Below are 19,862 nucleotides of genomic sequence, written 5' to 3' on the forward strand. Positions count from 1 at the left end.
GGAGCCTTTACCTTCTGAGTGGGGGAGGGGCTGTATGCATACAAGAGCTTCAGCACCAAAAGAAAAGCAGCCATTAGGTTGACTAACTTGCTTCTGTTAAATTTTCAAGTTGATCTATACTTCGTCTATCACAATATTTAAACATTTTTTAGTTTTGTTGATTGTCTGATTTTCAAGCTACACCGTTAAGTTTCAAGGCAGTAAGATCACATAGATCACGGTAATGTATGCCTTATTCCACTCATCATTCCAATCAGGGAATGCATACTTTTATTAGTGATAACTAAAAAACAGAATTCCAATGTGTACCAAAGGCATTCTTGTTAACAGTGAAATTCGGGAAGATTATTTAAATCAGCTTCTAAGAAATTCACCATAAGTTGAATCAAATGTGGGTAACAATCAGTACAGGTCAGTTTCTGCTTCTACTTTTACTGGCAAATGATGGCCAAATGCCAAAACGCAGGGTCAACCCACACAGCTGTTTGCAGTGATTCATTTCCCTTGATTTCCCAGCTGACCCATCAGGGAGAACAGCAGGTTTCAAGTCCTTGTTACCAACCTCATGGTTGCGAGGACCCTCCCTCCCCTTCCACTGTAGGAGCATTTTAAAGGTTACGGTGAGGGTCAGTCGTCCTGGGAAACAAAGTCGTTTCCACGTCTAGAGTGTAAGCAGGAAAGAAAGATCCAGAAGAAACTGAAATGTTGATTTTTTTGGGTCAGTGCTCCCCATAGTGCTGAGTCACAAAACGCTCCCCGCTGCTGGTCGTCTGTCCCACCACACCCAGACATGAGCCCCATGTTCCAACCACCCCACCAGTTTCCAAATAACAAAGCTTCTTCTACCCATTGGTCCCACCACTATTCCCAATGGCTGGAATGCTCTTTCCTCTTCTTTGAGAACCTCCCATTCCCTCCCTGCTGCTGCTGCTGCTGCTAAGTCGCTTCAGTCGTGTCCGACTCTGTGCGACCCCATAGATGGCAGCCCACCAGGCTCCCCCATCCCTGGGCTTCTCCAGGCAAGAACACTGGAGTGGGTTGCCATTTCCTTCTCCAATGCATGAAAGTGAAAAGTGGAAGTGAAGTCACTCAGTCGTGTCAGACTCTTAGCAACCCCGTGAACTGCAGCCCACCAGGCTCCTCCGTCCATGGGATGTTCCAGGCAAGAGTACTGGAGTGGGGTGCCATTGCCTTCTCCGCATTCCCTCCCTGGTGCAACCCAACTGTCTCTAGAAGCTTCTCATAAACCCTCCAAGGTGGATTAGATCCTGCATTCTTAGTGGAGGGCTAATGAACAGAAGGGGATGAAAACTGGCTCTTGGAAGGCAAAAAAAAATCTTACTCTTTTTATATATAAAACTCATAAATACATGATGGGGCTTCCCTAGTGGCTCTAGTGGCAAAGAACACAGCTGCCAATGCAAGAGATGTAAGAGATGTGAGTTCAGGCCCTGGGTTGGGAAGATCCCCTAGAGAAAGAGATGGCAACCCACTTCAGTATTCTTACCTGGAGAAGCCTATAGACAGAGCAGCCTTGAGGGCTACACTCCATAGTGTCACAAAGAGTCAGACGTGACTGAAGCTACCTAACACGTATAACCAGCATGCATGTACCTATACTATGAAATTTTCATCTCAGAGGCAGCGGTTAGAAGAAAACATCTAAAAAGCCTCCTTAAGTGGGTATTAGTGAAAATAATTTTGAGAAGCCCTGGGTTATATGCTCCTTTGACTCTCACTGTGCATACTGTTTAGCTTGTTTCAAATCCTTGATTGAGGAGAGTCTGCTGCCCAGCATTTTTGCAGCAAAAGCCTGTAAATAGCCTGCCTTCCTTGACCCCAGTTGTGGCTGTAAGAGTCTCAAGAGCTGGGACAGCTGTCTTGCTCTCCATCGCCCCCTCAGGCCCAGGCCCGATACCTCAACACAGTGGACAGTGGACAAGACACCAAGGAGATGTTTGTTCAACAGCCCTGAGACGATCACGGCTTCTCAGCCCTGCTCACAAGTTTTATACAAGTTGTGCTCTGCAAAGAAGCTTTGATTCCTTCCCACACTCTTTCAGCATCTATATTTGATGAGATGGTGTTTCATGAACTTTGACTCCATTGGCAACAACGGAAGAAGAGATGACTCCAATCTAATATGCACAAGTGTGCATTATAGTTTGTATGGAAACAATTTTCCTCTCTAAAATCACTCATTTCTACCAAAATAGCCAAAAACAAATTATTTTTTTTAAAAAGGAAATAAAAATTTCTTGTAATCTTGAAAAAATATCGAAGAGATGATTCCAACATGAACTTACAGTGCAGCTTTGCGCTGTTCCGACGTCTAAGGGGTGCTTGGCCTCAGCTGATGTTTGCTCTGCTTCCCAACGCGTGGCAAGCCCCCGGTAACCATGTCTCCATCAAGGAGGGCGTGTGCACTGTGACATAAGCTGAATCAGAGGTGCCAGGTGACAATGTGCAACGTGTTGACAGCTTTTCGTAGTGGCACAGATCCCTGGGACTGCTTCACATTCCTTGAAAAGTCAATATTGAAAAGCTGTGCTTAAAAGTGACTTGTAGCTGTCGTTCTTCTATGAAGGAGAGGGTAGGCTGTATGGAGAGAGTAACATGAAAACATATGTTACATATGTAACATAGATACCAATGAGAATTTGCTGTATGACTCAAGTAACTCAAACCAGGGCTCTGTGACAACCTAGACATGGGGGATGGGGAGGGAGGCGGAAAGGAAGTTCAAGAGGGAGGGACATGCGTATACTTGCAACTGATTTATGTTGATGTTTGGCAGAAACCAACACAACACTGTAAAGCAATTACCCTTCAATTAAAACTATGTAAATTTTAAAAAATGACTTGTACCTGTCATTCTTCTATTTATCTAACTCTTGTATTAATATCCCATCTTGTAAAGAAAGAGAAGACAATGACAGGGAATACTTAAGTTTATTGAGCATATTGTTGTTAAGTCATTGAGTCATGTCTGACGCTTTGCAACCCCGTGGACTCCACGGACTGACGATGTTCCATCTGTTTCACCCAGTGTTTTCCATCCAGTGAACCCTCCCAATAGTCCAATAAGACGAGTATTACTGTCTCCCTGCTTTGCAGATGAGGAAACTGAGGATTAACACAGGGAAGCAGTTACCTCAAGGGTTCACAGCTCGAAGTGGGAGAGCCAGAACTCAAACCCGGGAAAATCTGACTGCAGAGCCGAAGCTTTCAAAGCACTCTGCCTGTTTTTTGTTTTTTAAAAAAAGCTGTTTCAAAAGCACATAAATAGGAGCTTCCCTAGTGGTCCAGTGGTTAGGACTTCACCTTCCAGTGCAGGGGGATTGGGTTCAATCCCTGGTCCATGAGCTAAGATCCTACACACCTGGTGGCCAAAAAAAAACACCCCAAACCAAAACATAAAACAGAAATAATATTGTAACAAATTCAATCAAGCCTTTTTTAAAGTGCATAAATAAAATACTGCATTCTGAAAACATCTAAATGATGATGATCATGATTGCTGTTAACAAGTTTAAATAAATGGACAGGGTGTTTAAATCTGCAGATCAAGATGAAATTTCCACTTGGGATACACACACAGCAACCCAGCTATCTGTGTATGAAAAATGGACTGTTCCCAAATATTAAGAAGTTGAAAAGAAGATTCCAAGGAAAATATTGAGATGTATTGGAGAATCTGCAGACTCACACTTGTTACAAGTTATTGTTGATAGAGATATGTGAGTGTGTGTTGAGAGGAGAGGGGGATGTTGAAAGGAGACAAAGGAAAAACTGGAAGTATTGAAAGAAAAAATTCTCCAGTCCTGTGTTGTTAGCATTTCCACGTCCCTCCTCTGTTCCAGTTGACAGCATGAAGGAATTCTTTTCATAGAAAGCTGGCATTACAATAGGGTCGCAGCAGCTAAAGCAGAAGAAGAAGAAAAGAAACTCCTAAATGTGGATAGTGAGTCGTGGATCAGAAAGCATGAACTCAGCATAGACCTTTTCTATTTCTAGGAAACGTGACGTTCCCCATGTAGCGACATTTCACTTGGCACTCTTGAAAAATCCAGCCACATTTCACAGTCTTTAAAAGAATACCGAGCGAGTAGTACTGTTAAACTTCAGTGGATCCTTTTTAATTATGGCCTTAAAACAGGGGAGAATTGTATTGTCCTACGTGCTATGCTTACTCGCTCAGTCGTGTCCAACTCTTTGCGACCCCATGGATGGTAGCCTGCCAGATTCCTCTGTCCATGCGATTCTCCAGGCAAGAATACTGGAGTGGATTGCCATGCCCTCCTCCAAATTGCCCTATAATAAGGGCAAAATAGAATCCAATTCTCTAGCTAAGAAATTTATTCCAAGTGAAATTTCAGATTTGATTCTTATCCTGAAAACGTCCCAAGCAGGCTTTTCTGTGAGCAAAAACTTTTTTCCTAAGACTCATCCCTGATGCTTACTTATTCCCACTCATCAGCTATCTTGTTATTGGAAGTCACGTAGTCTAGTTGAAGGTGTGGTCTCTGGGGTAAGACACACTATTATGTTCTCTGATAGATCCCTCACCTCTGACCCTCAGTTTCCATACCTATCAAGTCAGGTCGTAATATTTACTTCTGAAGGTGGCAACAAGTTGAATGAGGAAGCGTATATAAAAGCTCAGCTTAATATTTTCCCTCTTCATTCCTGATTTCCTTCTTTGGTTGGCAATACTTTCTCCAATGTTTCTTCCAACTTTATAGTTCTATGGAAGTTAATTACCTTTGTAAGAAATATTTTTTGTACTCTGTTGGCTTTCCTGTAAAATGTTAACTGGTAACCAGAGGGTGGAGGCAAACAGGAAAAACGGCATGGAGGAAATTTCATGGCGTGGTTTCACGTGTGCCGCTTGCACTGCTGCTTGTGGTCTGAATTAAGGAAAGTCACCCAGTTGCCATTGGAACAGAAACTTGTAAAGTCGCTCGGCAAGGTCTGGCTGAACAGACGTTGCTCCAGAGCACCAGCTGGTGATGATTATAGAAGGCCTTGAGGGAAACAGAAAAAAAGAAAGCACAGCATTATAAAGAAGGAGAAAAAGATCATCAATTTAACGATTCTTTTTATTGGCAGGCACTTTACCAATATGCATTATGTTGTGTGATCTTAGTAAAAACATAGTATAGAAACTTTTTAACCCCATTTGCAGATGAGAAAACAGATTCTCAGAGGCTGAGTTAATGTCCCTAAGTTTAATCAGGTGACAAGCACTTAGGGCGGAATTCTATCCCAGTCTAGGGACGCCATGGAGAAGGCAATGGCACCCCACTCCGTACTCTCTTGCCTGGAAAATCCCATGGACGGAGGAACCTGGTAGGCTGCAGTCCTTGGGGTCGCTATGAGTCGGATATGACTGAGCGACTTCACTTTCACTTTTCACTTTCATGCATTGGAGAAGGAAATGGCAACCCACTCTAGTGTTCTTGCCTGGAGAATCCCAGGGACAGGGGAGCCTGGTGGGCCGCCGTCTATGGGGTCGCACAGAGTCGGACACGACTGAAGCGACTTAGCAGCAGCTAGGGACACCAAAGGCTGTCCGTGTTACCTGCTGATTCCCAATGATACATGAGCCAGGATGTATAATTCAAATTAGTTTAAGCAAAAATGTGCTGTGCTCAGTCGTGTCCAACTCTCTGCTGCCCCACTGGCTGCAGCCCTCCAGGTTCCTCTGTCCTTTCCCCACAGGCAAGAATAATGGAGTGGGTTGCCATGCCCTCCTCCAGGGGATCTTCCCAACTCAGGGATCAGTCTTGGGTTTCCTGCATTGGCAGGCGGATTATTTACCACTATTTACCATTATTTACCACTATTATTTAGCCACCTGGGAAGCCAAGGTAATGTATTAACTCCCATAGGCAAGTCATAGGAAAGAGTAGGAAGAACTAGTCCCAGAAACAACTAGCTCCAAGGAGACACACACACACACACACACACACACACACACAAATATATGGGTTGCCCATACTTCTCTTTTACCTCTGTGCTGCTAATATTTTATTTATTTATTTGGCTGTGCCTGGTCTTAGTTACAGCACGGGGCTCTTTAGTTGTGGTGCATGGGCTCAGTTGCTCTGAGGAGTGTGGGATCTTATCTCCCCAATCATGGATCATACCCACATACCCTGCGTTAGAAGGCGGCTTCTTAACCACTGGGCCACAAGGGAAGTCCCCATCCTCCTAATATTAATATAACTTTGATCTGTAACATTTTCCGTATTAAGGCTTGTGATTTTAGAACTCACACCCGCTCCCCCAATACACACACACACACACACAGAGTGGCCCCTTACCCCAGGCACTGTTTTCAAATGGATTGTAAGCTCCTGGAAAGGAGAAACGGTATTTTCTGCATCTTTTGTGGTCTCAGGGCACCTAGCAAAGGGCTGGGCATTGCCCTGTGTCAACGGTACTTATTTTAAAAGTATTTGTTAAAGAAAAATTACATAAAAAGTACTTGTTAACATACACCATCGAAAGATTTACAGACTAATCACATTTGGAGTCCACATTCAGATTTGGCACTGCTTGAGCAAGTGTTCTAAGACCTGGGCAAATATGTATTTCTGAGAATAGGTATTCAGAATGCTAATATTCACTTTTATTTCAAATGTGCAAATGGTGACATTTCCTCAGTTTTTTAGTCTAAAGTTGCAAGGTTATATTAAATCATTTTCATATTTAATGATATTGTTGCCTTGAGAAAGAGGAATATAATGAATGTTAAGCCCTTGCAACTTGCCCTGCATGATGAGTTCCCATTATTTAATTCTGTTTTTCTCATGATCATTTCTCATATATTTCCATGTATTAATTATGTTCACAGTGTTGTTTGAAATAACCTCAGTTGAGCTCATTATATATTTTGATGGAAAAGCACTTCAATCTAAACCCCAGCTTCCATTTCTCTTTCTAAAGTAGATTTGTAATGACTGTTGTAGACTTTTCCCTGAATAGAGTCTGATTTTGAAATTCTAATTGAATTTTATATTTTGTCCCACAAAAAATAAGCACATCATTATTTTGCCTGAAATTACTGGGTGTCTCACTCAATAATGCACGGCTTAATTTATGAGTATTTCTTGTCCTTTTGCTGGTGGCTTGAGAACTATCTTCCAGGAATGCCGTGAATTGTGGGTAAGTACTGAGGACATGTAGGTGATTTAAGGATACCCAGAAGGTCAAGGGCTGATTGTGCTCAAACATTCTTTGGGATGTCAGCATTTCTTTTGTATGAAATAGGAGGTATGAATCTCCCATTATGCATTGTGAGTCAGGCTCCAATTAGTTGGAGTCTCTTTTCTTCTGATTCCTTTCAGTAAAGCTTTTGTAGAGCTTCTGGTTACTCTAGAATACAGTTCAAACTGCTTAAGGTTGCCCTCAAGGATCTGCAGGTTCTAGCTGCTGTCTAACCCCAGGGACACATCTGCAGCCCTTGCCCCCACCCCTGCCAGGCTGCAGCCACACTGTCCTTGAGTTTCTCTAATGAAAGCACCCTGCTCCCCACTTAGCACACAGTATGTTCCGGTCACTATCCGTCCTGTCTGGGATGCTTTCTCCTCTCCTCCTTCCCCTGGCTGACACCCACCAGCTCATAAGTTTCTGCTGAAGTAACATTTCATCCTGACCTCCCAGACCACATGCATATTTTCAAAGGACCACGTACTACATAGGTTTCAATCTGAAAGTCTAGTTAAGGTTTATGATGGTTCCCTGAGCCACGGGCAGTTCTGGGCCCAAGCTCATGGGAACCAAGAATGCAGAGCAGAAGAGCAGGAACATCTGGAGTTAGATGCCTTTCGTGTCCTTTTCCCAATTCTGGGTCCCCAGAGAACGAAGTTGACGAAAGGAGACCTGAAAGTGACAAAGCCTCCAAGGGTGGAGTCAGTCACAGATGAGCCAGCAGATGGAACGATGTTCCTGGGCCAGTCTTGGGACCAAGACGAGGGAGGTGCTCTTCACGAACCGTAGCAGGGAAGCGGTCCTCCTGCATCCAGGCACCGCCAGCCTCAGCTGCCCTCAGGGTCTCTCTGCTTGGCTCGGGGCCCTGGGTTCCTTCTGTGAGCAGTGACACCTGGGTGCTTCTGCTCAGCATTGTGAGCCAATGTCCTCCTGTCGTTACTTTGGTTTACAGAGGTGATGAGTGTGTGTCTTCTCATGACTACAAACATACCTCAACTTTCAGATTTTCATGCACAATGCTCCATACTCACAAATGACATTTTCACAGTTTCTGAAGTCTCTGAAATCTAATTGGCGATACTCCAAACACCTGTGAGGAAGTCACGCCTGTGTGGAAGGCTGACCTCTGGCTACAGTTTCCTGCCCATCACACATCTGGTACTTTCCTTAGTAGTGGCATCACCATCACTGATTATTTAGTTTTCTAATTATTTGTTCAAGGTCATTTTATCCCAGTAGTCTGTATATTTCATGAGGTTTGATTCTGTTTTGTATAAATATGTGTGTGTGTGTGTGTGTGTATGTTCCTTTTCAGATTTTTTTCTTTTATAGGTTATTGCAACATATTGAATAGTGTTCCCTGTGCTAAATGGTAGGTCTCTGTTAGTTATCTATTTACATAAGGCAGTGTGTATATGTTAGTCCCAAACTCCTAATGTATCCCTCCCCTGCTTTCTGTTTTGGTAACCATAAGTTTGTTTTCTATGTCTGTAAGTCTGTTTCTGTTGTGTAAATCACTTGATTTGTTTCATTTCTTTAGATTCCACATGTAAGTGATATCATACGATAGTTGTCTGTCTGGTTTACGTCACTTAGTATGATCATCTCCGGGTGCATCCATGCTGCTGCCAACGGCATCATTTCATTCTTTTTATGGCTGAGTATTATTCCGCTGTATACATGTACCACCTCTTCCTTATCTGTTCCTCTGTCAATGGACATCTTGGTTGATTTCATGTCTTGGCGGCTGTAAACAGCTCTGCAATGGACATTGGTGTGCATGTACCTTTTCAAGGTATGATTTTGTCCAGATAAAAGCCCAGGAGTGGGACTGTAGGATCACATGGTAGTTCTACTTTTAGTTTTTTTAGGGAATCTCTATACTGTTCTCTGTAGTGGCTGCACCAATTTACATACCCACCCACAGTGGAGGAGGGTTAACAAGGAGGCTTTTTAAAAGGAAGGAGGATTACCTTGATCTGACTTAAAACCACACAGATCAAGCCATGCCCCACACAACTCTAATGTGGTGGCAATATATCAACTTTTCAAATAATTAGGTTAAAACACTTTCTTGAATACTTAATTATGAACAAATAATTGTGACAATTCAATGAATGGCAGCTATTTGCTGACCTTGGACAAAACCAAAAGATATAACAAACCGTCCCTATTCATGAAGTGACCTGTACATCAGCTGGTCATAAAAAGTGCAAAATACACTCTGTCTAGATGGTAATATAAACCGTGCACATAGAAACGTCCACCTAACTTTTTACATGTCCGTACATTATTACAACCGCTTTTATTTAAAAATATATTTCATCATATATTCATGTTTTCCATGCAATGAAGAAGTTTGTTTCACACACACACATACACAAATACACACATACGCACTGCTTGTGTGAAGGTATCAGAACACACAAAATACAAAGGCAGGGTGCGTGGGGCTGGGATTTGATAGTTCAGCCCTAGCTTCACAAGATGTTATTTTGCAAATGGATTTCAAAAATATAATTACATTAATCAAAACTCCATATATTCTCCTACATTGGTACTGATTTCACCCACATTTATCAAATTTATGTTCTGCCTCTTGCCTGCCCCTTGCTGCCTCTCACTTTGTTGGGCGAAGAGAACATACCTGACCGCATGCTCAGGGCCCTGCTTTGAAATGAGAGGTCTGTGAAACTTGAAACACAAAACACCAGGAATGAGGCTCACGCTTTCCCGTCCCTGTTTCCCATTAGACCTGCTCCTGAAATTCTGGGGTCTACCCTAGTTTTTAACTGATCTTAACTATAGAAGCAAATGATGATTGCATTATATTTAGTTCTCTGAACATGCGTAAATTACATCATTCTTGTCATGACACATGAGGGCATGAAAATTAAATAGCAACTAAGATTTTTAGAAGCAGCTTAAAAAGAAAATATTAATGTGCCCTAAGATATCAGTGAATCTATAATTCAAGGAAACAGAGAAAATAAGTAACAAATGTGTTAAAGACTAACACTTGGGGAATCGCGAGTAAACAGTAATTCTTTGTATGATTATTGAAGTTTTGTTGTTGTTAGTCTGAAATGATTTTAAAATAAAAAAAGTCAGGTAAGATTTTAAATGACAATGACCGCAGACCATTTAAGATGGTGACTATGTGGTTTTTTGAGGAACAGGGTGATTAATGAGACCCTCGGGTAAAGTGCCCACTAGACAATATCTCAGACCAAAATTCAGCCATCTTTAAAATGCATTCATCTCTGCAGAGTGATCCTGCTTAAGATCCAGACAACTCCAAAATTCAATATCCGTCTTCCAAGCCACTACTGGTAAAAGAAAGTAAAATAGGAAGACTTGCACGTGAATTTTGCTTTGAACATAGCTCCATACAGTATCAAGTGTCCTTGCTCACCATTACCAAAGACCATATCAAAGAAAAGCAACCCAGTATGCAAGCCACACATTGGCAGTCTCATCCATGTCATACTTGTGATCAGTGCTTTTTTCCTATATACTGAGCATTTTCATCAGCTCAGTTGTCCCTAGGGAACCCATCAGGTACCAACCACCCGCCAGTAGGACAACTGTCCACTCACACCTCTCCCTGGTCACCAGGGCCATTTGCAACTGTGAACACAACATCAGAAATTCCCCGGCGGTCCAGTGGGTTAGGACCCCCTGCTCTCACTGCTGAGGGCCCAGGTTCAATTTCTGGTCTGGGAACTAAGATCCCACGAACTATGCAAAGACACAGTACCGCACAGGGATGATGAGGGAAGTGAGCGCTCCCTCTACCACACCTCTGGGTCCTTCACTCATTTCCACATCGTGGCATTTTATGACTTCCCCTGAGAGAAGACTCCAGTTAATCTCACAGTTTATCTAGGTTTCTGGAAAAGTCTGTTGGCAAGTTGCCTTCCTCCCCCACATCCCCCGCAATATGTTTACTGAGGAATACATTTTACCTTTACATTTTTATTTCTGAGGAGACTCTACTCACCAGACATTTGTTTTCCATGTGGTTCCCTGAGAGAGACGCACACAAACAGGAAGACTGTAAAATAGCAGAGGATAAATTGGGATGCCGAGATAAACATGTATTTCAATTCTGATATCCTGAACCTATTTTTAAGAGCTCAGGAAAGAACAAATTCTGTTTCTCCTCCTAAGTAACTCCATGGGAATTCTCTTGGTGCAATGATAATGCTGAGCACAGAGAAGCTCTTTCTATTCCTGGAAGGGAAGTTCGGCTCTTTAAATCTCCAAAAGAAAAGATTAAAGTTGTTCTTTACCTCTCAAAAAATATTCTCTTCTGTTAGCTTAGTATTGGCAGCAGTTGTCATACCTTGGACTGGAATACTATTGGTAGAATCACTACATTTCCAAGATTCCTTAATTTTCTGAAAGTTTTGAAAATAAAAAAGACAAGGTATGTGACCTTTAAAACTCTCTCCTTTGTCTGATTGTATAGAAGGGATGCCTTTTGAAGAGGCAAAGGGGGAATCATTTGGAATACAATGTTGGTGTCATGAAAAGAATGGAATGCAGTTTATTCCTAAGAATGCATTTACCTGAAAGCCTATCAGTTGCAGTCGATTCCAAATGATCCGTGAACATCAGGGAGAGAGAGGGCCCAACCAATGAGATTCCAAGGTTAATGTAAATCCCCCTTTTAGTTCTTTCTTCTTGCTCCCCATGTTCCTTTATGCCACAGGACCTTTGCATGTGCTGTTCTCTGTTGCACACAATAATGCTTTATTCATTTTCCCCCCTTATTTCTTTCCTTGTACCTGTATTTAAGTCTTACCAATAACTCAAATATTTGAATTAACAGAAATGGTATTTATTATTCAACAAGTCTTTATGTGTCCAATAATGAGCAGTATTTTGTCGGCATTTGGAAGATAGGAATTATCAGGATACTGGCTTTGCAGGTAGCAAAGAAGATTGTCACAGACCTGCACTGCATTCTAGCAGGGTCAGCACTCTGGTGGAGGCAGGTGTGGCATGGGAAGCAGCATGACATGCGGGTTATGAGCAGTGTGTTCTGGAGCCGCACTGCCTGGGATTGGTCCTACTCTATCACTTACCAGCTGTGTGACCTTGGGCAAGTGACTTACCCTCTCTGGGCCTCAATTTCCTCATCTGAAAAATGAGGATGATGATAATATGATATCTACCTCAAAGGACGGCTTTGATGATTAAATGAGGCCATACATGTAAGGTGCCTAGAAGAACATTAAGTAAGGTTTGTTCTTGCTATCAATGCTCCATGAGTCAACAGAAGTCCCGGACTAATTCTACTGGAGAATTCTCAGAAGACCAGGCACTAGGATTGCATGTTTTGAGGGCACAGCAGTACAGAAAATGTGGACTTCTCTTTCAGACATCTTGACAACACCAGAAGATGTTTCCAGATTTCAAATTCCTACCTTATGGTAACTACACAGGTTCTAAGTTTCACCTCAATACTCTGCCTCATGTTTCTCTTTTCCCTTACTCTTTTTTTTTTTTTTTTTTGGCTACACAATAATGTGGTGTGTAGGATCTTAGTTCCTGGACCAGGAACTAATAAACCTGCATGCCCTGCAATGGAAGCATGGAGCCTTAACCACTGGACCACCAGGGAAGTTCTTTCCCTCTTACTCTTTTCAAAAAGTATTTATTTATTCGGCTGTGCCTGGTCTCGGTTGCAGCATGTGGGATCCTGAGTTGTGCATGCGGGATCCAGTTCCCTGAGCAAGGATCAAACCCAGGCCCCTGCTTTGGGAGCACAGACGTCTAGCCCCTGGACCACCAGGCAAGTCCCTTTCCTCCTACTCTCTAAGGGAATCGCTATTTCCTATTTTAAACAAATGCCATGGAAAACCACCTCAGGATTTCCTCATGAACGATTCTAGTTTTGGAAAACATGTTCTCCAGAAACATCCAAACTGTATGTCCTGAACATCCCTGGATTGTACTGGGCTTCAGAATGCATGAAGGTGGGGCTCCAACTGTGCCTGGGACCCCCTGAGACACACCACTCCCTCACAGTGGCTGAGGCGCTTGCTGAGGGTAAGTGTTGGTTTCAGCTGCATTTATTTGCCGTGATTTACCACTCTCTATTTACTCAAGGATTTCAGATCATGAACAAATTACTGTAAGTCATCTCTGGTCATCTCCAACCGACAAAATTTGTCCCTTACATATCAAAAGGAAGGCAAATCTGAAGTTTGGTGAGTTCTCGTTTCTTGAGCATTCCATGCTCTATGATATCTGAAAGAAAAAAAAAGAGAGAGAGGGAGAGATTGTAAGACTTCTCTGATGGTCCAGCAGTTAAGACTCTGAGCTCCCAATGTAGGGTGCAAGGGTTTGATACTTGGTCTGAAAACTAAGATCCCACATGCCCTGTTGCTCAAAAAAGAGAGAGATTGTACTGAAGATTGAAGCTACCTTATATTTCTTTAAATTGCAAACATGACAATAAAAAATGGAAATCCCACATATTTAAAACCTTAAGTTTACTTTAGAATTTAGATAAATTTTAACTACCTGCTATGGTAGGGCCTAAAAGGCAGACTTGTTAAGAGAGGAAATGGTATAAAGTGCCCAGGTGAGGAAAATAGGATGAGCGTGGATACAATACATTTCCGCGTAGAAATGTTGAAAATTGAAACAGTACCATAAACCTTTTGTTTTTTAATAAGCTGATGGCCTTTAAAATTATTTCTAGACATTTATGAAGTCTGAAGTATCATGTAAGATATTTTTTTAAATTAAAATGTGGCTTGGGGAGAAGAAGGCACGATAGATGTGCATTCATTGTTTCATGATGAAGAAAAGGGAGTCTGAGTTTGTGTCCTGTGGATGAAGGGCTTGACCAGGTAGGGTGTGGTCATCCCAGGAGATGTAGTCATGATTTTTTTCTCTCAATGAGAACACTTATTCAGGGCTCACTCTGGGGTAGGGCTTTATATACAAGGTGGATTTATTTCCATCCTCAGGGAGTGCGTCAGGAAACAGATGGCTAAATATTTGGAAATGACACAGCTCGGGAAACGCCGAGATGGAAATGGGTCTCAGGTGCTGGCGGACCTTAGAGGGAGCTAACTCAGCTCACATGGGGAGAAAAAGTGGTCAGGGAATCAGGCCTGGCTGAAGCAACGCTGAGCTTCAGCTCCTCTAGCAGGGAAATAAGACCAGCAGGTGGAGGGTGCTGAGAAGGGAGAGGTAGGAGCCCAGCCCCAGAGCTGTGAATCCAGGATGCATTCAGGGAAGGAACACATTCCTGCTGGAAGCGCAGCTGTTGTTCAGTCGCTCCGACTCTTTGTGACCCCATAGGCTGCAGCACGCCAGGCTTCCCTGTCCTTCACCGTCTTCCAGAGTCTGATGCCATCCAACCATCTCATCTTCTGTTGTTCCCTTCTCCTCCTGCCCTCAATCTTTCCCAGCATCAGGGTCTTTTCAAATGAGTTGGCTCTTCGCATCAGGTGGCCAAAGGATTGGAGCTTCAGCTTCAACATCAGTCCTTCCAATGAACACCCAGGACTGATCTCCTTTAGGATGGACTGGTTGGATCTCCTTGCAGTCCAAGGGACTCTCAAGAGTCTTCTCCAACACCACAGTTCAAAAGCATCAATTCTTCGGTGCTCAGTCTTCTTTATGGTCCAACTCTCACATTTGTACGTGACTACTGGAGAAATCATAGCTTTGACTAGACGGACCTTTGTCAGCAAAATGATGTCTCTGCTTTTGAATACGCTGTCTAGGTTTGTCATAGCTTTCCTTCCAAGGATCAAGGGGCAGTTTAGGGTTGTATTACGTATGTTGCTTGTTTGCAGGGTTCATTTCATGTTCATTGCAGGGTGTAAGAAGATTCAAATGTCCAAGTATCCTGTCTATAATCTTCATTTTAAATTACCATCCTAAGCAGTTAAATATACAAAACACATCTGAAGAATTCAGAAGAAAGGATGAAACAACTGTCTCCAATATTTTGCTGAGTCGACAGGAGGGCCACCTTAGCAACAGATTTTATCATGTAATTAAACAGGGATCCTTGATTAATTAAATTGAGAGGCGAACTTGTTTAAACTGCTGATGTTAGAAAGAGATTACAAGATTTTGCCTGAGCCAAAATAAAGCAAAATGGACAAACTCTCTCTACAATTTGACTTTTTTGCTGACAAATTTTCAGTCCTTAGATCTATTTTTCAGATCTATTAAAGGCCTTAAAGCAACAAGGAATTGGAATGAATATTTGAACAGAGAGCTAGACGTTTCCCGTGCTGAGTGAATCATCGGAATCAGAGCTGGGGCATCAACTGTGTTCATCCACGTGGCTTCCCTTCGTCCAGGGAGCCACGCAGTTGACACTTGACCATAGCACCCAGCCGTGGTAAACCCTGCACTGAGTGAGCTCTGTTTTCATTTCAAAGTGTTGCTTCCCATCCTGAAAAGTAACAGTTAGGAGAAATGTTCATGAGACTAACAAATCAAATCTTTGTCCTAATAATCAGAGTTATAACACCATCTTTGGTACTTCTGCATAACCAGTCAACCTGGCATTGCGGGTGGAGGGGTTAAGTCATGTAGATAGACTCTTGGTTACAACAGCCTTTCTTCTAAGGGTCTCCAGAGATTGGGACACACCTGTAAGCCACTAAATCTTGTCCCTTTCCACAGCCAGCTCCCTTGTCTGCTCCTAACATGCTGAAAGGTTCACATGTGCTGCCCCTGAATGGACAGGACCTAGAAGCTGTCCCCTTCTCTGGACGGAGCCAACCCCACCCAGAATCAGACTCCTCCCAGCATTCTGTTTCTAGACATTGCCAACAATTTTTAACCTAAACTTTCATAACATCCTAAACATCATTTCCTAAACATCGTAGATGGCCGCTGAGATCTGTTTACCGTTTGCATCACCCGTGCTTTGAGTTGGCAGCCCCAAGTCTTTGACCTGCCCTTGAAAAGGGACCCTTCTCTGCCTTGCTATATACAACATAGGGACTTCCCTGGTGGTCCAGTGGTGAAGACTTTGCCTTGCAATGCAGGGGGTGCTGATTTGACCCCTGGTCAGTGAACAAAGATCCTGCATGCTTCATGGCCAAAAAAAAAAAAACGGAACATAAACAACAGAAGCAATATTGTAACAAATCCAATAAAGACTTTAAAAATGGTCAACATGAAAAAAAAAATCCTACAATACAATTGTGGGCAAGAAAATAAAGGTCTATAAAATACGTCTCCAAGAGATATGATGGAGAGAGGAAGGGACTGTTTGGCATTACAAGAAAAACCTGGGCATGTCCCTTCCGTGTGTGTGACAAGAGGTTAGAGATAAGCGTGCTTTGGGCTTGGCTGGTGGAGGATTGCAGTATTTCTCTTCATTTATAAGGACTGACATGTTTGTAATGAATTTTCCTAGCCCATATTTTGGTCCCTGTTTCCCGTTTCCTGAAATAACTCTTCCATTTTTTCAATTCTACTCCAGCGCCCTCTGGCCTTGTCAGTAGCTCCCACTGGTAGCTTATGAGGTGTTTAAAACCAAATTACTCTCTTTACATGCAGTAATGCTTCTCTCTTTTTCTCTGCAATTTTTCCAACTTGCTATCAATCTTCATGTAAGGTTTCCAACAAAAGTGTGTGGATAAAAAATACCCCCTTTCTAAGTGGCTTTTTCTATTAACCTGGCTCATCCCACCTTGTCAAAACACTTAGTAACTCCCTTCAAGTCCTGGCTCACATTTCAATTTACCAGTGACCTTGTGTGGGTGAATCACTTTGCCACTGTGACAAAAAAGGCTCCTCAGGGAATATAGGGATATTCATTCTCTTTTCAGCTACCGAGTGAGAATTTGAGGACTTCTTAGTATTTGAACAGTGCCCTGTGCCCTGCAGTTGAACAGAATGATACAGTCTCTTTGGTGACCTTGATCAGTTAGAGACATAGGGAAAGCTAGTATCCAGTACCCCATCAGAGCTCAGAGCAACTTCTAAAAGATCAGGACTCCATCATGGTTCCACAACTGCCCCCTCATTCCAAAGTCAGCAGCCCACCCGCTGTGGAAACAGGTTTTTATGGTAATGACTTGTTTATGCAAATGACACCGTTGCCTGCTATAAAAATTTCCCAGGGTCCCTTCCTAATGAGCTAAAATTACTGTTGCCCAGTGAGATGTTTATTCCCATGTAGAATAACTAACTGGACAGGTCAATGCATACGTGATCATCAGGGGTAGCTTTGTGAGGATGGAAGGATGAAGGCTGGATGGAAGCTGCCATCATTCCAGGGAGATGATGGCGTCAGGCCCACCATCTTTCTTGGTGACAACTTCACTCTTTCTCCATGAAGTAATTATTCCCTGGAACAGAAAGGTAGAGTGATTTTTCTTTATTCTTATGTGATACATATAAGAAATGCTTCCATGCTCAATAAACGAGTGGCTTTTCTTCCTCACTAGATTCTGGTCAATAAATCATGCTCCTGTCAAGCAGTCATCTGTTGTTAATTTGTTTTTTTTATTTGCCAGGTTCAGTATTGAGGCTTTCTTCATTTAAGCAGCTTTTGTTGTAATCATGAATAGCTGCCGTTCCATCTTGTTTGAGAAGTCTGTAAAAATGCAGACAAGAAGTTTCAACATTTCTAGTGCGTCATGGAGCTTTTCTATGAAAATGAGGTTTTCTAAAGAAAATGAGGGAAAATGGTGACTATCTTTCTGCTCACAGCCAATAAATCTGCTATATTCCCCATTGCTATAATTACTTTCCAAACAACACAGCTGAGAGTGTGAAAAAATTGAAAACTTGTGACGCCCGAATCACTCGGAGCCATCCTATTTTTCTGTTGACAATGACAATTGCCTACATTTTTTCTGATTTTCCATTCTGTACTCAGTTGGGAAAGCTGACATTCTTCTTTTGACTCGTATTCACAAAATGGGAAGCATTCCTTAATGGGGCTTTTTCTTGACAGATTCATGGCTTCAGTGCAATTAAATAAGTGAAAATTAAACATAAAAGCAATCTTGTTTCATGCTGGGAATACTAGTACACCAAATAATCTGATAAGAATTAGAAGTGTGATATAATTTAAACTATATTTTTCTGCCTTCTATTATGATTTAACTTTTGTAAATATATGTTGACACGAGAATATAATATTCTATGTTATTTCATGAAAATATTCTCTCATAGTATTTTCCATCAATCACTTTCCCTTCATTTAATTATTTAAAGGTTCTTAACAATATTTGTTATACCATATTGACAGTTTCAAAAATCATTATTAATTATTGTAGTATATGCTTGAAATAATAAATATACATTTGGATTCAAATGACCTTTATCTCAGTTTCCTTATCTGTAGAAAGAGGAAGGAATGTCTACTTCTCAGGGTTCTTGAAAGAGCTCCACGTGATCATGATGGTGAAAGCACATCGTCATGCTGTAATTCACTGCCATCATTTAAAATAACCACTACTACACATATGTGTGGGTATATGGGTGTGTGTATGTATGTACATAGGTAGAATCTTGTGCACCGGAAAACACGTGGCTCTGGAAACCAGCGTGCTGTGTCCTGCTGCCAGCTCTCCTCCTTGTAAGCAACTTGCAGTGGACACAAGTCCTTTTCCACCTGCGGATTTCAGTTTCCTCATCTGTAAAACAATATGTTTGGATAAGCCTAATATATAGCTCCTTCATGGCCTAAAAACCTTTTCTAAAGTTTTTTAGAAATTCAAGTGTTGATTTCTTTCCTGCTCTACCCTTCACCCCAAACTAAACAATGACATGTACACCTGAGTACAATCTCTGCATCCTGGTTCTATGTCCAAATACCATTAAAAAAATAATTATATATATATATGTATATATATATATATATATATATATATATATATATATATATATATGTGTGTATACTTCCTCCTAAATGACCAGAAACAATCCAGAGTGAGTTACTCCAGAGTCTTAAGGTCTTGGCAATGTTGCTAAGGTAGCAGACACTATATAAAAACTTTAAAGCAACTCAGTAGAGACAGATTTAACTAAGAAGCACCATTGTTACCGGAGACATCTCATTACCAATTCAAGGAAGGGTCTCACCTAGACATAAACATATTTAGCATTAGCTGCAGCAGTATACCATTACGAATTTTGGGTCAGAAGATGTGCACTTATATGTGTATGCCCAAGGCAAGAAATAATTCATGGAATGCTAGACAAATGTTTATTATACATTTTTATTTCCTTTATTGTTTATGCTCTATTTTAAGTTCCTCGAGGGCCAGTGCCATGTCTGTCATATCTATTAAAAAGACCAACATTTATTTACTGCCTGCTAAGGATTTATATACATAGTAACTTAGTTTATCTGTACAACACAAAGAAGAAACACAAAGAAGGCGATTAGGCTTGTATTACAGCAGCCATCCCAGCGTGTGACTTCCATAAGACCACCTCATGGCTCAGGATGGCTACTAGGGCTCCAGCTACCATATTTATACTTCAGGCTGAAGGAGAATGGAAGAAAAGAAAGGGATATAGCTCTAGACTGGGTCTGAAACTTTAATGATCCTTTCCAGAAGAGAACACTTAGGCTAACCTCTCATTGGTGAGAACTTAGTCACAAGGAGACTGAGAATCACCAATATTTA

General features: G+C 41.8%; 1 protein-coding gene and 1 long non-coding RNA gene across 2 annotated transcripts in view; both read right to left on the bottom strand.

The window, feature by feature from the left end:
* Positions 1–247: 247 nt before the first annotated feature.
* LOC145520517 (uncharacterized) lies at positions 248–11,956 on the bottom strand. The gene is made up of 4 exons (XR_014064536.1): positions 11,793–11,956; positions 11,222–11,275; positions 4,765–5,027; positions 248–2,598 (listed from the first exon to the last, which is right to left on the bottom strand). It is a non-coding gene; the product is annotated as an uncharacterized LOC145520517 (long non-coding RNA).
* Positions 11,957–13,285: 1,329 nt separating this feature from the next.
* Positions 13,286–19,862, bottom strand: part of LOC145520811 (uncharacterized) — a 28,950-nt gene continuing 22,373 nt past the window's right edge. Inside the window, exons 4-5 of the mRNA XM_081528277.1 lie at positions 17,428–18,863; positions 13,286–13,479 (exon numbers count right to left, since the gene is read on the bottom strand). The gene's annotated coding sequence lies outside the window, so the exon portion shown is untranslated. The remainder of the gene's footprint in view (positions 13,480–17,427; positions 18,864–19,862) is intronic.

This window comes from Giraffa tippelskirchi, chromosome 9 (genome assembly GCF_054371585.1).
Source record: "Giraffa tippelskirchi isolate mGirTip1 chromosome 9, T2T-mGirTip1v1.2.pri, whole genome shotgun sequence".
Lineage (NCBI taxonomy): Eukaryota > Metazoa > Chordata > Mammalia > Artiodactyla > Giraffidae > Giraffa > Giraffa tippelskirchi.